Consider the following 22,273-nt stretch of genomic DNA (forward strand, 5'->3'; position numbering starts at 1 on the left):
CTTGTCCACAATCACATAGCTAATAAATAACAATAATAATATTTCATTATTTTGAACCTCAGACCAATTTTCAGTCATAACATGCCAGTTTGGCCACTGGGGAGAACAAAACACAACATGACTGAGGTGAACAGGAGGAAACGCGCCCTGAAATAAACTGTTATTCATGATGTAAAAAGAGTTCAAGAAGCAATTCAGACCAACTCAGTTGAACACCAGGAGGAACTGATTACTATAATGGCAAATGCTGAAAAACTGCAGCCAATGAACATTCGCGAACACTAAATTTTGGTGCCTTGCAACGCAGCTTCAATGAGCCCATCCTAGTTATGGTTCTGCCAATAAGCTTTTCAATACATTGTTCAATAAGCTGTCACTTCATCTTCAAGGAATGTTGCAAGTCACAGATTTTAAGACTGATTATTTTTCTATTAAGTTCTCGATGTGATATATTGTTGCAAGTCAGAGAAAATGTGCTATGACTATAGTGTGTGTACATGAGTGCTTGCGTACATGCATGCATGCGTGTGTACGTGCGTGTGCGTGTGTGTGTGCACTTGAGAGTGTTATCCTAAATTTTCTAGAAATTTGAGGACACTTTTCACAGTTGAAGGACCTTCTAGTGTTTACTATTTATGTGATCATGCGCAAATAAATTAAACTTCCTAAGCCTCTGCTCTTTATCTGTAACATGAAGGCATTGGCTTAGATGGTCACTAAATTCCCTTCCAGCTATAGTTATTGTCATTATATCTGAATTGTCTCCACCCTGCATTGAAATATTGAATCCAAAAGGGATGGAAGAGTTTATAGATGAAGAAATAAAATAAACTGTATTTGACAGGTAATGTATGGGAAATGAAAACACATCTAAAAACAATGAAGTCATTTCAGATGTAGTTTATTACAAGTTTGATATTTTATGGTTATATTTTCACTTTTATTTCATAAATGATTTAAAGATGAACATCTATGACAAACTGAATATATTTTATACATTTAAAAATATATTAACTATCACTAATTAAATTTATTTAATCAAGCTTAACAATGCTACATGTTGTTACTCATTAAAAAATAAGTACCAGGTATCTCAAAATTTCTGAGATGTAACACCAAAGGATTTTTAAAAAAAATTTTCGGTATCTAAGGGCATAACCATTTGTAATTTATTTTAATTTGTATAAAATACATTATTCATTTTCATTGCTTATCATTTGCCCTGCAAACAAAAGACATATTATTATTATTATCATTTTAACTTTAGTACAGCCAAGTACACACAAAGGAAAGTGGTTTGTGTTAAATTGCGAAATATTAACGTTTGCAAGTGGTTCAGCTTCAGTAGCTCAAAGACATATTATGGAGCAACATTAAGCAGAGGTTTCATTATTTCAAATTATACACAGGGGCACTTAATCGCTTTGCCCTCTCCTAGGACCTACTGCTTTCAGTGTTAGGCATTTTTTTTTCTCCCCCAGAAGAAAAGAATAGTAATCAAACTTTAATGCCCTGAACCATAAGATAGAGGCTACGTTTTGATGGTTATGTTTTGCTCCTGTTTGTGGTGTAATGAATGGAATCTTGGGAGTTAAAGTCAGATAGAACCTGAATACCAATCCTGCCTCTGCCTGTGACCACGGCATCTTATAGGGTCTTTTCCCTCCATTCCTATTGCATCCAATAGAGTCAAAGGTTAACTCCAAGAGTGCTTCCCAAATAACTTCAGTATAATTGAATGGTACTGTTAATCCAGTGGCTCATCCTATTCTTCTGTGCTAAAGTGAATAATAGATCATTGATAGCTTAGGGAAGATCATTTTGACAGAGGGGCTGTGGTTAATAAGTTATTTAACGGCTCTGAGCCTCATTTAAAAAAAAAATCTGTTAAATGGGGATAATCATTACCTGTAGGTTCTACCTGTGAGGGTTGTTAAAAGAAGAATGAATAAATGAAAAGTATTTATTAAGTGATAGCTATGTGCTGTCATCTGGCTGGTGCAGTGGATAGAATGTGATGCTTGAAGTCAGGAAGACTCATCTTCCTGAGTTCAAATCTGGCCTTAGACACTTGATAACTGTGTGACCCTGGGCAAGTTACTTAGCCCTGTTTTCCCTCAGTTTCTTCATCTGTAAAATGAATTGAAGAAGGAAATATCAAAAGACTTCAGTGTCTTTGCCAAGAAAACCCCAACTAAGGTCATGAAGAATCAGACACAACTGTAATGAATGAATCAAACCAAACCAAACCAAAACCAACCAAACAACCAACCAAATAAACAAAACCCTGTGTGCAGCACTTCATTCAGTAGTGGGAATGCAAATACAAAAAAAGCAATGAAGACAGTCCCTGCCCTCAATAGAAGGACCAGACATACACAGGAGAATGGTGGTGGTAAAGAGGAGAGAGTGATATTTTGGTTTGGAAAGTTACATGGATGCTGATTGCTGTGAATTTGAATGAAGTCATTTGGGAGTAGAGGAATAATTTCCAGGAATAATAGCAGGGTTCATTTGATCATAGTTCTAGAATTTGAAATTGAGAAGACTGGAGGGCATGTGTGAAGTGGCAAAGTGGCTGTAGAAAACATGACCAGAGAGTAAAGAGTAAAGTACAGCGTAACTCGAACAGGTCTAGAGACAGTGATCAGGAAGCAAGCAGTGATCAGGAAAATGGGTGACCAGTATGGAACTTTAGGAGGTGAAAAGGTAAAGTCTCCCAGAGAGTGGTTTCTGGTCTTGGTAAAGAGACTGGAAAGAACACGGCCAGAGACTGAAGTGAAGACATAGATATAGTGAGGAATACAAAACCACCACCAATCAGGATGAAAGGGCTCCAGGGAAAGAGTTCTAGATATAAAGAGATTGAGTTTTCTAGGGAATAGTTTCTGCTCTAAGGCAGCAAGGTGGCTGATGGGAAACTAGACTGAGATTGGAATGAGGGATACATTGAGATGCTGTAAATAAAGCACTTTGCAAACCTCAAAGCACTGCATAATTGTTAGCTGTTATTCATAGCAAATAATGTCTTGCCTAATTTAACCTAGAGCCCACAGTTTTGTAGTAAATCACATCTGATTCAGCAAGACAAAATTCTGTTGATGAAATTGGCTTCTGGATCTACTGAGCAGAAAAGAAAATAAATTGGGATGGGTGGGAGTATTGAACAGTAGTCTTCAAGTATTAGGATCACTTTTTTGATGTTAAATAATTTCATCAAACCTCAATGGGGGAGTAGCTATATTAGTAATATTTCCAGATTGAGAAAATCCATAGTGCCAAAAAGCTGCTACAAATTTAATAAAACTTTTAAATGAATTTGTATTTTGGCAAATACAACAAATTTTTCAAAAATGATTCCTTTGTGTTTGAGGCACAGTATTCAGTCTGTAGAACATAATTTTCCCCAATAAAAAGTAAGATGACAATGGTTTGTGCTTGTATGGATCCACGGATCTTTCTAAACAACTCCATAACAACTTGATAACCCATGGTAATATGTTAGGTTATTGAATGCTGTTTTAGATCTTTCTGACAGTTTGTGATTGTGAGCATTTTGTGTTTAGCATTTATTTTGAATGTAGGAAATAAGTACTTATCCCATGCCTAATCCATATTTCATGTTGAATAACTTTCTACTTTCCACCTTTGGGGAGACCCAAGACACAAGCCAAGAACTTGTAAGCTTTAAATAAGCATTAAGTAAGTCATTCCTGACTTTCCAAAGTAGGGTATTAACAAATCAAAGAATATGAGAAAAAGATGCCTAACTCCTTTCTTTAAAGGCTGGACTCCCCTAGGGTTGAACTAGCTCCAAATTTACACCCTAAACAATTAGGATTTTCTTTCCTTTCTCACACAATTCAGCATATTAAATCAGTGCTCTGGAAATCCAGGGGTTATTGACTTTAAGGTCACATCTTTACTCAGGTCTAAGGTGTTCTCAACAGGAAGTTTTAGAAAGATATTTAATGTGCAAAATGAAAAAGGAATGGGACAGTTATTTATTTCTTACATGATAAAGGAGCACTAAACATAAAAAAAATTCATTAAGTACTCACTGAATGGACGACAACTTATAGTGAGAATTATATTTTCTTAAGAGGCTTATATTTAACCTTATCTAAACAGAAGACATTATATGGGACCACTGTGTGGACACTATATTTCGCCTGAGTTCTGCACTGTCTTCTTCTTGGTAGGTAACTTGAGGAAAATTGGCCTCATCTTCCTTTTGATAGTTATATGAAAGAAGGGGTAGCTAGGTGATGAAGTGGATAGAGCAAGAGTCAGGAGGACCTGAGTTCAAATCTCATCTCAGACACTTGAGTCACTTAGCCCCAATTGCCTCATTCTGGGTCATCTACAGTCATCCTGATTCAGATGGTTTTAGAGAAGTGAGGCTGGTGACCTGCACAGTCTTCCCTCACTCAAAACAAAGTCAAGTGCAAGTCGTATCATTAGTTCTCTGATGGCATGGTCTTCTTTGGCAATGAAGGATGAACATACACACATGAAGGAAAGACTAGTGAATGAATGAAAAAGAATTTATTAAGTGCCTCCTGTGTTCCAAATGCTGTGCTAAGTTACAAAATAGAAAAAGCAGGACAGTTCTTGTCCTCAAGGAGCTTAAATTCTTAATGGGGAAGACTGCATTTGAGAAAATTCAGCTGCAGGTCATATAGAACAGCCTAGGAGTGCTAAAGATTCAGCAGTAAGGTTGGTGGCAAGGCCTTGTAATCCCTGGGGCAAATTGGCAGATCAGACAACAGCACCTAGGAGTTTGGAGGGTATAACAATGAGGTGGATGCTAAGGCCTGCCTGTCCTCAGTCTCAGCTCTAGGAATTGTATTGGATCACTCCCATTCCATCAAAGTGGAGTGAACAGCCATGTTGCTTCTTGCCTGTTCACTCTATGGGAGTCTGGGCATCCCACAGGACATGAGACTGGGGAAAGGAAGAAACAAGTGAATAGCATTCCCAATGATAACTATTCTTTGGCCTGACCACCTGAGTGCTGTAAGAATATAGAAATAACTTTTAGGAACTCTTCTTGTCAAGAGTCAGTTCTAACGAAATGACTGAGGCCCTCCAAACCTTTATACTCATAAGATATCCTCAAATCTTGGATATATTGGGACTAATGCTCTTTCACCTAAGAAAAGAACTAATGCAGCTTCCTCTGCCTCTAGAAGCAACTGTTGGCATAGTAGATAAGACACTGGGACCAGAGCCAGGAAGACTTGAATTCAAATGTGACTCAGACACTTACTAGCTGTGTGATCTTGGGCAACTCTCTGTTTGCCTCAGTTTCCCTCATCTGTAAAATGGACATCATAATAATAGCACCTATCTCCCAGGATTATTCTAAGGATCCAATGAGATAATTTTTTTTGAATGAGATAATATTTTTAATGTATTTAGCATAGTTAATGGTACATAGTAGGTATTATAATGCTTATTCTCTTTCCCTTAGCCCAACTCAGGATCAGGATTGATTGATTGATCAGGATCAGTTTTGCCTGCCATATGTTCACAGCTGCCATGACAACTGTCTCCTTCATAGGAAGTCCCTACACCATTACAATATTTTTATATCTCAAACCCCTTTCCCACATATTCTCTGATCCACTGACATTGACCTCTTTACTGTTGCTCAAACAAGAAAGTTTAAGTCACTGTTTCCCTGGTTTCCTTGTATCCTTGGAATTTCTTCCCTCCCCATCTCTGCCTGCTGGTTTCCCTGACTTCCTGCAAATCTCTACCAAAGTCTTACATTCTATGGGAAGCCTTTTCTGATTGCCTTTAATTTTTGTGCTTTCACTTTTTTGATTATTCCCAATTTATCCTGCATGCAGTTTGGTTAGGCATAGCTGTTTATATATCATCTTCCCCTTTCAACTGTGACCTCCTTGAGAGAAAGGATTGTCTGTTCCCTTTATTTGTATCTTCAGTGCCTGGCACATGGTAGGCACTTAATAAGTGTTTCATGGCTGACTGATGCTAAATATAAGGTCCTGTGATACTTCTAATAGCTAACATTTATATAAACTTACTGGTATATAAAATACTTTCTTCACAATAACTGTGAAAGTTTTCTATAAAAGTTAATGTTTATAAAACACTTTATAGCAATAAAACATTGCAGCTCAATTCATATTCATAACAACCCTGTAACATAGGTAATGTAAATATATTTTCTCACTTAACAGATAAGGAAACTGAGGCAAAGAATGTTGAAATGCCTTGCTCAAAGACACAACAAATAAGTATCAGACTTGAGATCTGAACTTTGACCTTCTGATTCCAAATTACATATATTTGCCTCTACTACTATAGAGGTTCAAAGCATGATCTCCTCATCCTTAAAAAAATTGACATTTTCACTTACAGACTCTGCAGATTGAGTTGCCCAGTCCAAATCTATTCATTCTAATTTGTTTATTTCTCCACACCCATCTCTACACCAATACTCCCAGTCCAGGGAACTGACTAAATTCCAAATTGCAGTAATTGGGGGATTAGACAAGTTAATTCAGAAGAAAAAAAACCCTGATTAAATATATCATCAACACATGTGGGCTGGCTAACAGGCTTCTGCTTACCAGAACAAATTCTCTTACATATTTCTGGCATTAATGATTATACAGTATATACACATACACTGAGGAAAGACTATACCAGAACATTTGTCTTGATGTTCTCCAAATGCAGAGGAAATAAAGAGCCTCATCTCAGTTCTGTTCTTATCTGAGCAGCAGAGGGGTCAGAGATCCAGGGGGCAGATCACAGAGAGGGTAGGAGTTGTTTTTGATCTCTGAGCACAAAGTCACCTCTTTTCTCCCTCTGTGGCAGCCAGCTTGATAAGGAGAAGACTCCATCTGTGCAATGAAGGATGGGAATGTTGCTATAGTTCTGCTGTCTTTCTTTCCTGACCTCCAGGAGAGGTCAACTATATTTTTTTTCTTGGAATTTGACTTTGTTGTTTTCTTTATATTATATATGACAATTCTCTCCCATTTTTCTAAGTGTTCTTTGGCAATACAGAAGGGCAACTGAGAGAATATCAGTATTTCTTCACAGAGTAGCCTCACTATTTCTTTCCCCTGGAATGGTAGAAAAATCTCAGTTGCATGTCTGTAAAAGCATTTATCCCATTGCTGTATTCTGCCTCTGACTTCCTAGACTCTGATTTCTGTGACTCCTATAATTTCTGGATTGCTTGACTCATTCCTAGACAGGCAGCAACTTTATCCAGAAAGTTCGAATCAGGCATCCTAATTATAGACCCCCAATCTGTTAGTTTGGGACGTTTCAGGGTTGCAGTGGTTTAAAAATAAAGACATGGATATGCTCCATCATCGTAGATTTCTTCTAAATTGAACACCTTACTCCATTAGGAGTTTGGGGGTATTGTGAGGCTGAGAACCATAAGAAAGAGAAAGGGATATGCCTCTTGGAAGGAGTGATTCCTACTCATTTCCATCTACTGTGGGGTCAACTGGTGGGGAAGATAGTGTTTGAAACTCCCTAGACTATTTGAGAACATTAAGAAATTATTTCAAGCCAGCTGCATGTTGTAGATTGGGTTGAGTAAGTGGCCTGGGAATTGGAGGAATAGAAGAATGAAAAGAAGGTCCATGTTTGTCTTGGGACTGAGTTCTGAGTGTTATGTTCAAAGACAGAATCTGAGCCACATATTACGGTGTGTGGGAGAGGGTGTGAGATTAGAAATTACTTAAGAAGAATGAAGGTAAATCCAGTGAGTTTACATTTGGGATTGATTTGAGATAGCCAATCAGTTAAAGGTATGTCCTGATAAGGGATAATGATAGAATAGGACAGCAAGTACACAGGGGATGGGGAGCCCCACTCACTGCATGGACATCAAAGGCATATGCCCTGCTTGTTCTCCAACTTTTCCCTCCTTTCATTCCTGCCATGTAGAGCCAGAGGCAATGAAACATTTAATTATGCCCAGTAGAGCATATCTGAATTGTGGGTCTCAGAACTTCTTCAGGTTTGTTTCTATTTCACAAGAAGAAGTGGAAGGGATGTTTTTTTTATAGACTGATTCTCAGATAAAGGTCTCATATCTCAAAGATATAAAGACCTTTCTGTAATGTATAAGAGCAATTTTCCAGTTGATAAATGGTCAAAAGATATGAAAATGTAGTTTTCTTTTCTTTTTTTTATATTTTATTTTTTTTTAATGTTTAACAATCACTGCCATACAATTGCGATTTTATCCCTCCCCACCCACCCCCCACTACCTCCCTCCCTCCCCACGACTGCATACAATTCTGTATAGATTCTACATATACTTTCCTATTGAGTATATTTTCACTATAGTCATGCTATGTAGTCAGACTAAGATAAATGAAAGAATCCGTATAACAAATCAGAACATGATACACAAACAGATACACATACACAAACATGATCTGCTACATTATGTGAGTGACTTCCATATTTCTCTCTCTGAGTGTGGAAGGCATTTTGCCTTGAGGTCCACCATTGGGATTTTTTTTTTTTTTTCAGAAGTTCTTGTGTTATTACAAAAATCTAAGTCTACCAGAAAAAACTCTCACACACTGTGGTTGTTGCTGTGCATAAAGTTCTCCTGGTTCTGCTCCTTTCACTCAGCATCAGGTCATATAAGTCCTTCCAGGCCTCTCTGAAGTCTTCTTGTTCATCATTTCTTATGGCACAATAGTACTCCATTACATTCATATACCATAATTTATTCAGCCATTCCCCAATTGATGGACATCCCCTTGACTTCCAGTTTTTGGCAACTACATAGAGTGCTGCTATAAATATTTTTGTACATGTGGGACCCTTTCCCATTTTTATGATCTCTTGGGGATATAGTCCTAGTAGCGATATTGCTGGGTCAAAGGGTATGCACATTTTTGTAGCCATTTGGGCATAGTTCCAAATTGCTCTCCAGAATGGTTGGATGCACTCACAGCTCCACCAACAATGAATTAGTGTTCCAACTCTCCCACATCCTCTCCAGCATTTATCATTTTCTTGTTCTGTCATGTTTGCCAATCTTATAGGTGTGATGTGGTACCTCAGAGTTGTTTTGATTTGCATCTCTCTAACCAATAGTGATTTAGAGCATTTTTTCATATGATTATAGATAGCTTTAATTTCTTCCTCTGAAAATTGCCTGTTCATATCCTTTGACCATTTATCAATTGGGGAATGACTTGTATGATTATACATTTGGGTCAGTTCTCTATATATTCTAGAAATGAGGCCTTTATCCCCGAGCTTAGCTGTAAAAATTTTTTCCCAATTTACTACATCCCTCCAGATTTTGGTTGCATTGGGTTTGGTTGTGCAAAAACTTCTCAGTTTAATGTACTCAAAGTTATCCATTTTGCATTTCATAATGCATTCTATCTCTCCTTTAGTAAAGAATTCTTCCCTTCTCCATAGATCTGATAAATACACTATTCCTTGCTTCTCCAGTTTTTTCATGGTATCAATCTTTATACCTAAATCATGTACCCATTTGGACTTTATTCTTGTGTACGGTGTCAGGTATGGGTCTATGCCTAATTTCCGCCACACTGTTATCCAGTTTTCCCAGCAATTTTTGTGAAACAATGAGTTCTTATCCCAGAAGCTGGGGTCCTTGGGTTTATCAAACAGAAGGTTGCTATATTCCTTGCCTACTGCATCTTGAGTGCCAAGTCTATTCCACTTGTCTACCTCTCTGTTTGTTAGCCAATACCAAGTGGTTTTGATAATTGCTGCTTTATAGTACAGTTTGAGGTCTGGTAGCGCTAGGCCACCTTCCCAAGCATTTCTTTTCATTAGTCCCTTTGATATTCTGGACCTTTTGTTTTTCCAAATGAATTTTGATATTATTTTATCCAGCTCTAGAAAGTAATTGTCTGATAGTTTAATTGGTATGGCACTAAATAAGTATATTAATTTGGGTAGAATTGTCATTTTTATTATATTAGCACGGCCTACCCATGAGCAACTAATGTTTTTCCACTTACTTAAATCTGACTTTATTTGTGCAAAAACAGTCTTGTAATTGTGTTCATATAGTCCCTGGGTTTGTTTTGGCAGGTAGACTCCTAAGTATTTTATACTGTCTACCCTAACTTTAAATGGGATTTCTGTTTCTATCTCTTGCTGTTGGACTTTGTTGCTAATATATAGGAATGCAGAAGATTTGTGTGGGTTTATTTTGTACCCTGCAACTTTGCCAAAGTTGTTTATTAATTCAAGTAATTTTTTACTTGAATCTCTGGGATTCTCTAGGTAAATCATCATATCATCTGCAAAGAGTGATAACTTAGTTTCTTCTTTGGCTATTCTAATTCCTTGAATATCTTTATCAGCTAGCATTTCTAGTACCATATTGAATAATAGTGGTGATAATGGACAACCTTGTTTCACCCCTGATCTTATTGGGAATGCATCTAGCTTATCCCCATTGCATATAATGCTTGCTGAAGGTTTTAGATAGATACTGCTTATTATTTTATGGAAAGTTCCCTTTATTCCTACGTTCTCCAGTGTTTTTAGTAGGAATGGGTGTTGTATTTTGTCAAAAGCTTTTTCTGCATCTATTGAGATAATCATGTGGTTTTTGTTAGCTTTGTTGTTGATGTGATCAATAATGCTAATAGTTTTCCTAATATTGAACCAGCCCTGTAGTCCTGGTATGAATCCTACCTGATCATAATGTATTAATCTCGTGATAAGATGCTGTATTCGTTTTGCTAAAATCTTATTTAAAATTTTTGCATCTATATTCATTAGGGAAATTGGTCTATAATTTTCTTTCTCTGTTTTGTCTCTTCCTGGTTTGGGTATCAAAACCATATTTGTATCATAGAAAGAATTTGGGAGGACTCCTTCTTCCCCAATTTTCAAGAATAGTGTATGTAGTATTGGAATTAGCTGTTCTTTAAATGTTTGATAGAATTCACTTGTGAATCCATCTGGCCCTGGAGATTTTTTCCTAGGGGGTTCATTGATGGCTTGTTCAATTTCTTTTTCTGAGATGGGGTTGTTTAAGTATTCAACTTCCTCTTCTGTTAATCTGGGCAATTTGTATTTTTTAAAATATTCATCCATCTCGTTTAGATTGTCGAATTTGTGGGCATAAAGTTGGGCAAAGTAGTTTCTAATTATTGTTTTAATTTCCTCCTCATTGGAGGTGAGTTCACCCCTTTCATTTTTAATGTTAGTAATTTGGTTTTCTTCTTTCTTTTTTTTGATCAGATTAACCAAAGGTTTATCAATTTTATTAGTTTTTTCATAAAACCAACTATTGGTTTTATTTATTAATTCAATAGTTTTCTTTATTTCAATTTTATTAATCTCTCCTTTGGTTTTCAGTATTTCTAATTTGGTATTTACTTGGGGATTTTCAATTTGTTCTTTTTCTAGCTTTTTCAACTGCAAGCCTAAGTCATTGATCTCCTCTTTCTCTATTTTATTTATGTAAGCATTCAGAGATATAAAACTTCCCCTAATAACTGCTTTTGCAGTGTCCCATAAGTTTTGATATGTTGTCTCACTATTGTCATTCTCTTGAATGAAGTTGTTGATTGTTTCTATGATTTCTTCTTTAACCCAATCCTTCTTTAGAATTAGATTATTTAGTTTCCAATTGATTTTTGGTTTCTCTTTCCATGGCCTTTTATTACATGTAATTTTTAATGCATTATGATCTGAAAAGGATGCATTGATTATCTCTACCTTTCTGCACTGGATTGTGAGATTTTTATGTCCTAGTACATGGTCAATTTTTGTAAATGTTCCATGTACCGCTGAGAAAAAGGTATATTCCTTTCTATTCCCATTTAATTTTCTCCAAAGATCTATCATATCTACCTTATCCAGAGTTTTATTTACCTCCTTAACCTCTTTCTTGTTTATTTTGAGGTTGGATTTATCGAGTTCAGAGAGGGGGAGGTTGAGGTCCCCCACTAGTATAGTTTTGCTATCAATTTCTTCCTTCAACTCCCCCAACCTCTCCTCTAAGAATCTGGATGCTATACCACTTGGAGCATACATGTTTAGTAATTATATTGCTTCATTGTCTATGGTGCCTTTTAGTAGGATATAGTTTCCATCCTTATCCCTTTTGATTAGATCTATTTCTGCTTTTGCTTTGTCTGAGATTAGGATTGCTACTCCTGCCTTTCTTACATGAGCTGAGGCACAATATATTCTGCTCCATCCTTTGACCTTTATCCTATGTGTATCCCCCCATTTCAAATGTGTTTCTTGTAAGCAGCATATTGTTGGATTATGGCTTTTAATCCATTCTGCTATCCGTCTCCGTTTTATGGGAGAGTTCATCCCATTCACATTCACAGTTATGATTACAATCTGTGTATTTCCCTCCACCCTCTTTCCCACCATTTGTGCTTTTAACTCTCCCGTCTCCCTTCCCCTCCTCAATAGTATTCACTTTTCTCCCCCTCCTCCTGCAGCCTTCCCCTCCTTCTTTTAGCCCCCCCTCCCTTTTAGTCCCCTTTACTCTTATTGCTTCTTTCCTCCCTTTTAGCCACCCTCCCCTTTCTTCCCCCTTCCCCTCCTACTACCTATAGAGCTAGTTAGGATTATCTACTTAAGATTATTGTTCCCTCCTTTGAACAAATCAGATGAGAGTACCTCTCAAACAATGCTCATCTCCCTCCCCTCCTTCCCTCTACTATAGTTTTGTACTTCTTCCTGTGATGTAATTTGCCATTTTCTGCTTCCCCCTTTCCACACCTCCTATTACATTCCCTTCTCATACTTAAATCATATTTTTGACATGACATCATTTACTTTATGCCCGTTCCCTCTACATATATCCCTTTTATCATAATAGCTGCACAGTTCTCAAGATTAACAGATATCATCTTCCCTTATAGGGAGGTAAACAGATTGCCGTAATTGAGTTGCAAGTTTTTGTTTTTGTTTTTTCCCCTCTGTTTACCTTTTTATGATTCTCTGGAGACCTGCATTTGAAGATCAAATTGTCTATTGAGTTCTGGTGTTTTGGTCAGGAAGCTCTGGAAATCCCTTATTTCGTTGAATGACTTTCTCCTTGCCTGAAATGTTATGCTGAACTTTGCTGGGTAGTTGATCCTTGGTTGGAGTCCCAACTCCTTTGCCTTACGGAATATTGGGTTCCAATTCTTTCGATCTTTTAATGTAGAAGCTGCAAGGTCCTGTGTGATCCTGACTGTGTGACCTTGATATTTAAATTGTTTCTTTCTGGCTGCTTGTAGTATTTTCTCCTTCACTTGATAGCTCTGGAATTTGGCAACTATATTTCTTGGGGTTTTGAGTTTGGGATCCCTTTCGGGTGGGGAACGGTGGATTCTTTCGATGACTATTTTGCCCTCTGGGTCTAGTACTTCTGGGCAGTTTTCCTTGATGATTTCCTGGAAGATATTGTCCAGACTCTTTTCTTCATCATGGGTTTCTGGCAGGCCAATAATTCTTAGATTTTCTCTCCTGGATCTATTTTCCAGGTCAGTTGTTTTTCCAATTAAATATTTTAGATTTTCTTCTATCTTTTCATTCTTTAGATTTTGTTTGACTGATTCTTGTTGCCTCATTGAGTCATTAGTTTCTACTTGCCCAATTCTAATCTTGATTGTATTGTTTTCTTCAGTTAGCTTTCGCATCTCCTTTTCCATCTGACCAATTTTTCCCTTTAAGGAGCTATTTTCTCCATTTAATTTTTGTACTTGTTTTTCCATTCGACCAATTTTCCCAGTTAGGTTTTGGGTTTCCTTTTCCATCTGATCAATTTTCCCTATTAGGTTTTGAGTTTCCTTTTCCGTTTGATTAACTCTTCCTTTTAGGGAATTATTCTCTCCAGTTAATTTTTGAACTTCCTTTTCCATTTCTTCAATTTTCTTTTTCAGATTGATGTTCTCATCAGTGAATTCTTTTTTTATAGTTTTAAAATCATTGGCCAGTTTTTCTTTTATATCCTTCTTCAGACGTTCCAGGTAATCTAGTTGTGCTTGCAAGAAATTCATAGTCCCATCTGAGGTTTCAGATGGAAGTACAGTCTCAGCTCTGACCTCTTTGGTGTTTGTGTTTTGGTCCTTATCCCCATAGAAAGATTCTATGGTTTTTTCACTTTTCGTCTGCTTTTTCTGATTCATGATGTTGGCTGAGTGTTGTAGCTTTTGGTTCTTTCAGTCAGAAGATACAGATCTTTTAAGTTGAGTTGATGTTTGTCTAGGGTAAAAGCAGGCTTTTTTTTTTTTGTTGTTGTTGTTGTTGTTGTTTCCCAGATCAACCCTGGGGTTAGCTTGATAGGTGTGTGGGAGGGGTGGTCTGGTCTCAGGATATCTCCTCAGCTGGCCTGAGGCAAAGGCAAGGTCAGGGGATCGTGATCCCAGCTTCCCTTTTGTCTTCCCTTTTCCCCTGAGGGGCTGGGGCACGCCTAGAAGCTAATGCGTGATCCCGCCCCTCCTGGGGCTTGTCTTCCGGCTCTGAGGCTTGCCTGGGTCTCAGTGCGAATTTTCTCTGCCCTGGGTCGTCTGTCCCTCCAGATTGCCTCCACCACGTTAGGAAGAATCCCCCTTTGCCACTTTTCCAGCCTCTGGTGTTATGAGACCACCCTCCCCCTTCTGCTGTTCCCACTGATCCAGGATTAATCTGGGGAAGAATTTTATGGTTCTCTCACGGTCATCGGGGGGGAGGGGAGAGCACTTACTGATCACTCTGGCATCCCAGCTCCTGGATGTTCAAGTAGTGACCCACTGAAGTCCCGTCTTTAGGCTGAAGATTTCAAGGGCTGTTGCGCTGATATCGTTGGCTCGGCCTGGCTTATCTCCTGCTCCGCTGGTCTCGCCTGCCACTCTCGGGCCCCTCGGGTCCCCTCCGCCCTGCCGCGCCGACTGCACGCCAGGGTCTTACCCCCGCGGAACAGATCCCTCCCGTGGACCCTCCAGTCCAGCCTGGGCTCCGAATCTGTCAAAGTCCGTCTCCCACTGGATTCTACACCTCCAAAGTCTGGTCAGACTCTCCCCCCAGAGATATCCAGAGGAGTTTTTCCAGGAGCTCAGGTGAGTCGTTGCTTTCACTCCGCCATCTTGGCTCCGCCCCCCTCGAAAATGTAGTTTTCTGATGAAGAAATCAAAACAATTTATAGTAATATGGAAAAATACTGCAAATAATTGTTACTTAGAGAAATGCAAATTAAAACAACCTTGAGATATCATTTTATACTTATCATATTGACTGGAATGATTGACAGGGAAAGGGACAAATGTTTGAGGAGATGTGGAAAAACTCGGACACTATTACACTCTTAGTGAAGCTGTGAACTGATCCAACCATTTTGGAGAACAATCTGGAATTATACCCAAAGAGTTATTAAACTACCCATACCCTTTGACCCAGGAATAACATTACTTAGTTTATTTCCAAAGATGATTAGGGAAAAAAGAAAAGAACCTAAATGTTCTAGAATGTTTATAATGGCAAAGAACTGGAAGTTGCAGGGATGCCTGTCATTTGAGGAATGATTGAACAAGTTGTGGTGTATGGTTGTGATAGAATACTATTGTGTTGTAAGAAATGATGGGCTCAATGATCTTAGGAAAATGTGGATGGACTTAATAATGAAGAGCAAAATGACCAGAGCCAAGAGAAAGCTATGTATAGTAATAATATTGTTTTAAGAACAACCGTGAGTGGCTAAGTCATTTTAATTATTATAAATACTCAAATTAACTACAAAGGACATATGAAGGAATATGGTATCTATATCCAGAGAAAGAATGCATAAGTAGAAGTATGTTTAAAGTGGTTTTATATACATATATACATCTATGTTTATGTATGCATACATACATATATATGTGTATATATATAATATATAGTATATTATATATATAGCATATATAATATACTATATGCATCCACATACACACATATGTACATACACACATCACATATATACATATACACACACACATATATACATACATATATATGTACACACACATACACACACATATATATATAATAGTAGCCATCTCTAGAGTGGTGGGGGAAGGAAGAAAAAAGGAATGTTACATAATAATGTTATATATTTAAAAGAAATAGCCAGTTGTATGTAACAGATTTGCAGTTTTATGCACAATTGTCTTTTTTTCTAATCTATTATGGTATGGAAGTGCTTGTTTCATTTCTTAGGTTCTGAATAAAATACTTTTTTTCAAAAGGAGGAGAGATTGAGTCACCTAGGACACTCGCTGTAAGAGTCCTAGCCTAAAGCTGCTCAGTATGGACTTTTATCCCAGAAATACCTTGGTGCTTCCCTTGCCCAAGAGCCTACTAGCTTCAATTCATCCCAGGCTTGTGTTTCTTCTTGCATTCCTTTGTGGTTTCTCTCCATTCCCTTTGTTCCTTTTTCTGTTATTCCCACTTATCTCTCATTATTCCCATCTTACTTTAATTCTGAGGGGAAGTATAAGAAATGGAACCAGACTACAGCAACCTTGCTGAAGCTTGTTTTATTACCTACCACAAGCTGCTCATCAATTCAACAGACATGCATTAAATTTGTCCTATATTTTGGCTACTTTGTCAGGCTCTGAAAATGTAAAGATAATATAGTCCCTCAAGAAGCATAGGAGGTAGAAAGTGATGAAGACCTGTACACAAATAACTTCAAGGTAGATTATGATAAGAATAAAGGAAAGATCAGAGAGGCAAAGGAAATTTAAGGAGAAAGATATTGCTTCTAATTGAAGGAGATGGATTCGTGGCATTTGATTTAGGATTTTTCAATACAGAAAGATTTCAAAAGGAAGAAATAAGGAGAGAATCCACCCTAGATATGGTAGACTAATGGACCAATAAACTGAGGGCAAGACTAGAAGAGAGGATAGTAAATGACTCAGTTTGCCTGGAAGAAAAAGTATGTGAAAGGAAAGAGCATGAACTTATTCTTGTTAGAGTAAGACTGATGGGGTCTTTGAATGTCAAGATATATAGTGTTTATTTTTTCCTGTGGTCAAAGAATAGTGACTGACAGATTTCAAGTGAGGAAGTGGCATGATCAGATTAATAAATGAATAATTTTATCAGTAAGAAACATTATAGCATAGGGACTGCATTTTGTAATCTACCTATCCTTACACCTAGCACAGTGCCATGAATTCAATTGATATTCAAGGGTTATTTATTGAACAGAACTTAAAACCAGTCAAACATTTAAAATTAACCAATCTTTATATTCTTATTAATGTTATAATACCATTGTCATTATCACCTGAAGATCATGACATTAAGAGACATGCTGTTGGGCACAGTAACAGCAGCACTGTGCTATGATCAGCTCTGATAGACATGGCTCTTCTCAGCAATAAAATGATATGACAATTCCATAAGACTCATGATGGAAAATGCTATCCACATTCAGAGAAAAAACTACGGAGTCTCCATGGAGATCAAAGCATACTTTTTTACTTTTTTTTACTTCTCTTTGTTTCTCCTTTTGTTCTGGTTCTTTTTTCACACGACTAAAGTAGAAATGTTTAATATGGTTATACACGTATGGCGTACATGAGATTGCTTGCTGTCTTGGGGAAAGGAGAAGAGAAGGAGAAAAAAAAATTAGAACTCAAAATCTTGTAAAAGTGAATGTTGAAAACTAAAACATAAATTTAAAAAAGAAAAGAAAAGATATATTGGACTTGTAGTCAGGATGATCTGGGTATAAATTCTTGCTCAGATAGTTACTATCTGGGTACTTTAGACAAAATGTTTAATCTCTCTCATCTTAGAATCCCCATGTAAATTGAAGGGATTGAGCTAGATGACTCCTAAATTCCACTCTCTCTCTCAATCTGAAATTCTGTAGTCACAATATTTCCTACAAAAACATGTGTCAGGCTAACTGAAATGGTTCTTATTTCCTCATACTTAATGTCTTCACATTTAGACAACTTTAGGATGTAGCCTTACTTTTCTAAGAGAACCTTTTTCCACATAGCTGCTTTGCTCAAAATTATAGAATCATGGAAGCACAGGGTTTAAAGGGATCTCAGAAGCCATTTGATCTCATCTACCCTTGATCAAGGATAACCTTTATACCATTCCTGACAAGTCTTGAGGCAGCCTGTTTCAAGTGTGGATTACTTTACTTCTCTGGAAGTTTTTACTTAAACTAGGCTTATTTAAAGTACTTTACTTACTAGGCTTTTACTTAAACTAGTTGCCTTTTTGCAACTTTTTACCCACTACTCCTAGTCCTGCTCTCTGGGGACAGGTAGAACAAATCTGATCCCTCTTCTTCATGCTAGCCCAGCAAATGCCCAAAGAAGACTATTGGATCCTTAGTAAGTTTACCTTTCTCTAGGTTAAACATCTCCAATTCTTTCAGTTTAACATTATATGACATGAAGCTAGAGAGTTTCTCCACTGATTACTTTCCTCTGATTGCTCTCATGCTTATCCATGTCCTTCCTAAAATGTGATACTGAGAATTTCATGTGATATAAGAGATGTCTTCTCATTCTAAACCATGTTCTGAAGACACTAATTCTTTTCTTTGAGGCAGTTTCGGTTAAGTGACTTGTTTAAGGTAACACAGTTAGTAAGTATCCAAGGCTAGAATTGAACGCAGGTCCTCAGAATTACCTCTGAAAACAAAAAAGCTGAAACTTGGGGTAGTGCTCCCTCTATTCCAGCAGAGCTCCACTTTAAGATATAGTTAAAAGTCAGGAGAAAGACTGGAAAATGAGCACATAGCAGAAAAAATATCTTGACTATAGAGCTCTATTATGGTGACAGGGAAGATCAAAACACAAACTCAGAAGAAGACAACAAAGTGAAAACTCCTACACCCAAAATCTCAAAGAAAAATATGAATTGACCCCAAGCCATGTAAGAGCTCAAAAAGAATTTTTAAAGTCAAGTAAGTGAGGAAGAGGAAAAATTGGGAAGTGCAATGAGAGTGATACAAGAGAATAATAATAATTATTAAAAAGGACTTAACAGCTTGGTAAAGGAGGCACAAAAATACTGAAAAAAAAACCATAAAAAACTGAAAAAAACTTAAAAACCAGAATAGTCCAAATGGCAAAAGAACACAAAAGTCCAGTGAAGAGAAGAATTCCTTGAAAGTAGAATTGACCAAATGAATAAAAAGGTACAAAAGCTCAATGAAGAAAATAATGGCTTAAAAAATTAGAATTAGGCAAGTGGAAATCATGGCTTTATGAGACATCAAGAAGCAATAAAACAAAAGAACAAAAAAAAAATAAAAGAAAATGTGAAATGTTTCAATGGAAAAATAACTGACCTAGAAAATAGATTCAGGAGAGAGATTTTTGGATTACTTGAAAGCCATGATAAAAAAAAAAACACCTTAGAGATCATCTTTCAAGAAATTATCAAGGAAAACTGCCCTGATATTCTAGAACCAGAGGGTCAAATAGAAATGGAAAGAATGCACTGATCACCTCCTGAAAGACATGCCAAAATGAAAACTCCCAGGTATACTATAACCAAATTCCAGAGCTTTCAGGTTGAGGAGAAAATATTACAAGCAACTAGAAAGAAACAATTCAATATTGTGGACTCACAGTCAGGATAACACAAGATTTAGCAGCTTTTATATTACAGGATTGGAAGGCTTGGAATATGATATTCCAGACGGCAAAAGAACTTGAACATAACCAAGAATCACCTACCCAGAAAAACAGTATAATCTTTCAGGGGAAAAAGTAAACTATAAACTATAAATAAATTCACTTACATAGAGGACTTCTAAGGATTTCTGATGAAGAGACCAGAGCTGAACAGAACATGTGACTTTCAAGTATCAGACTCAAGTGAAGCATGAAAAGGTAAACAGGAAAGGGAAATCATAAAGGATTCAATAAGGTTAAACTGCTTACATTCACACATGGGAAGATGTTTGTAATTCATAAGACCTTTCTCATTATTGGGGCAATTAGAAGGAGTATACTTAGAGGGAACAGGTGTGTATTGAATATGATGGGATGATTGTCTAAAAAATAAAATAAAAAAATGCGATGAGAAAGAGGAAGACACTTGGAGAAGCAGGAGGAGAGAGGTAGAATGGGATAAATTATCTGACATAAAATAGGCCTAATGGGAATCTCATAGTGGAGAAGAAGGTGGGGAAGCCAATGATGGGTAGATCATGTGAATCTCATTTTCACTGGCATTGGCCCAAAGATGGAATAACACACACTCAGTTGGGTGTAGAAATGTATCTTACCATATAGGAAAGGGGAGGGAATAAGAAAAGGGGGTGATAGAAGAGAGAGCTGATTAGGGGAAGTAATGGTCAGAAGCAAAATCTTTTTGAGAATGGACAGAATGGAAGGAGAGACAGAGAGAAAGAGGGAGAGAGAGACAGAGAGATAAATGGGGAAAATAGGATGGAGGGCAATACATAGCAATCATAATTGTGAAAAAATTATAGCAGTGTTATCAGACAAAGGTCTCATTTCTCCAATATATAGAAAACTGAGTCAAATTTATAAAAGTGAAAGCTACTTCTCAGTTGACAAATGGTCAAAGGATATGAAGAGGCAATTTTCAGCTATCCATAGTCATGAAACAATCCTCTAAATCACTATTGATTAGAGAAATGCAAATTAAAACAACTGAACTACTGCCATACAGATTGCCTAACAGGACATAAAATGTTGCACTGAATGTGGGAAAGTCAAAATACTAATGCACTGTTTGAGAAGTTGTATACCGATTTAACAATTGCATAGAGCAATTTGGAATTATGCTGAAAGGGCTATAAACATGCATACCCAACACTATACTCGCTGCTAGGTCTGTATCGCACAGAGACAAAAAAGGGAAAAGGTCGTGTATGTACAAAAATATTTATAGCAACTCTTTTAGTGGTGGCAAAGAACTGGAAACTGAAGAGATGTCTATTAATAGGGGTGGACTGAATAAGTCGTTGTATATGACTGTGATGGAATACTATCGTATTTTAAGAAATGAAGAGCAGAATGCTCTCAGAGAAACCTGGGAAGACTTATATGAACTGATACATAGTGAAAGCAGCAGGACCAGTTACACAGTACCAGAAATCTTGTATGGTGATCTACTCTGAATAATTAGCTATTCTCATTAATACAATGACCCAAGATAATTCTGAAGGACTTATGATGAAAGGTACTGTCCACCAGAGAAAGAACTGATGGACCCTGAATGCAAATCAATGACTTCTTCTTTACTTTCTTTTTTCTTTGTCTTTCTGTGTTTTCTTTCATAGCATGATTTACACGGAAATGTATTTCATACACATGTATAACCTATGTCAAATTGCCTTCCTTCTCAATGAGGGAGAAAGAATTTGGAACACAAAATTTGAGAAAAAAAGGATATTGAATTGTTTTTATATGTAAATGAGGAAATTAAAATAAAAATATCTAAGCTGGCAGGTAAAATGAACAACCCCAAACCTCATCTTGTTCAAAGGGACACTTGTCTAGTTCTTGGGTTTCTTACTAACAGCTGGTTCTCCTTACAATTAACAATAGACACTGAGATTTATGGAGTTTATGTAGTTATTTTCCATTATTGAAAGGAGGATTCAATAACACAGAATGATACAGGACCTCCTGTTGCTGCCTTCATTGACCAAAGGGTTTTGCTCCCTTGAAATAATTGCACTAATATCATTTCTTTTTGTTTTCCTGTCTTACCGCTTTGAGTCTACAACAGAGTACAACAGTTGAACTAGAAACCTCAGGAACGTTTGACTTTGAAGCTTTCTAAGAATTTCCCCCAGGTACATCAACCCTTTGTGTTGTGCTTTTTGTGTGCGTGAAGTAATATTCTGGAGGGTTGAAAGAGGAAAAATCTCATCAGTTCCTGTCTTGTACATGGTAACCTCCAGGCAAAATTGTAAATCAGAAAAAATTGTCCTTGGCCCAATGGACTTCCCCATCACTCGTTGCCCCTCGTTCTCCATTTTAATCCTAGTTCCTTTGACTTCTGGAATATCATATTTCACACCCTTCGATCCCTTAATGTAGAAACTGCTAGATCTTGTGTTATCCTGATTGTATTTCCACAATACTTGAATTGTTTCTTTCTAGCTGCTTGCAATATTTTCTCCTTGACCTGGGAACTCTGGAATTTGGCCACAATGTTCCTAGGAGTTTCTCTTTTTGGATCTCTTTCAGGCGGTGATCTGTGGATTCCTTGAATACTTATTTTGCCCTCTTGCTCTAGAATCTCAGGGCAGTTTTCCTTGATA

This window comes from Notamacropus eugenii, chromosome 5 (genome assembly GCF_028372415.1).
Source record: "Notamacropus eugenii isolate mMacEug1 chromosome 5, mMacEug1.pri_v2, whole genome shotgun sequence".
In the NCBI taxonomy this organism is placed as follows: Eukaryota; Metazoa; Chordata; class Mammalia; order Diprotodontia; family Macropodidae; genus Notamacropus; species Notamacropus eugenii.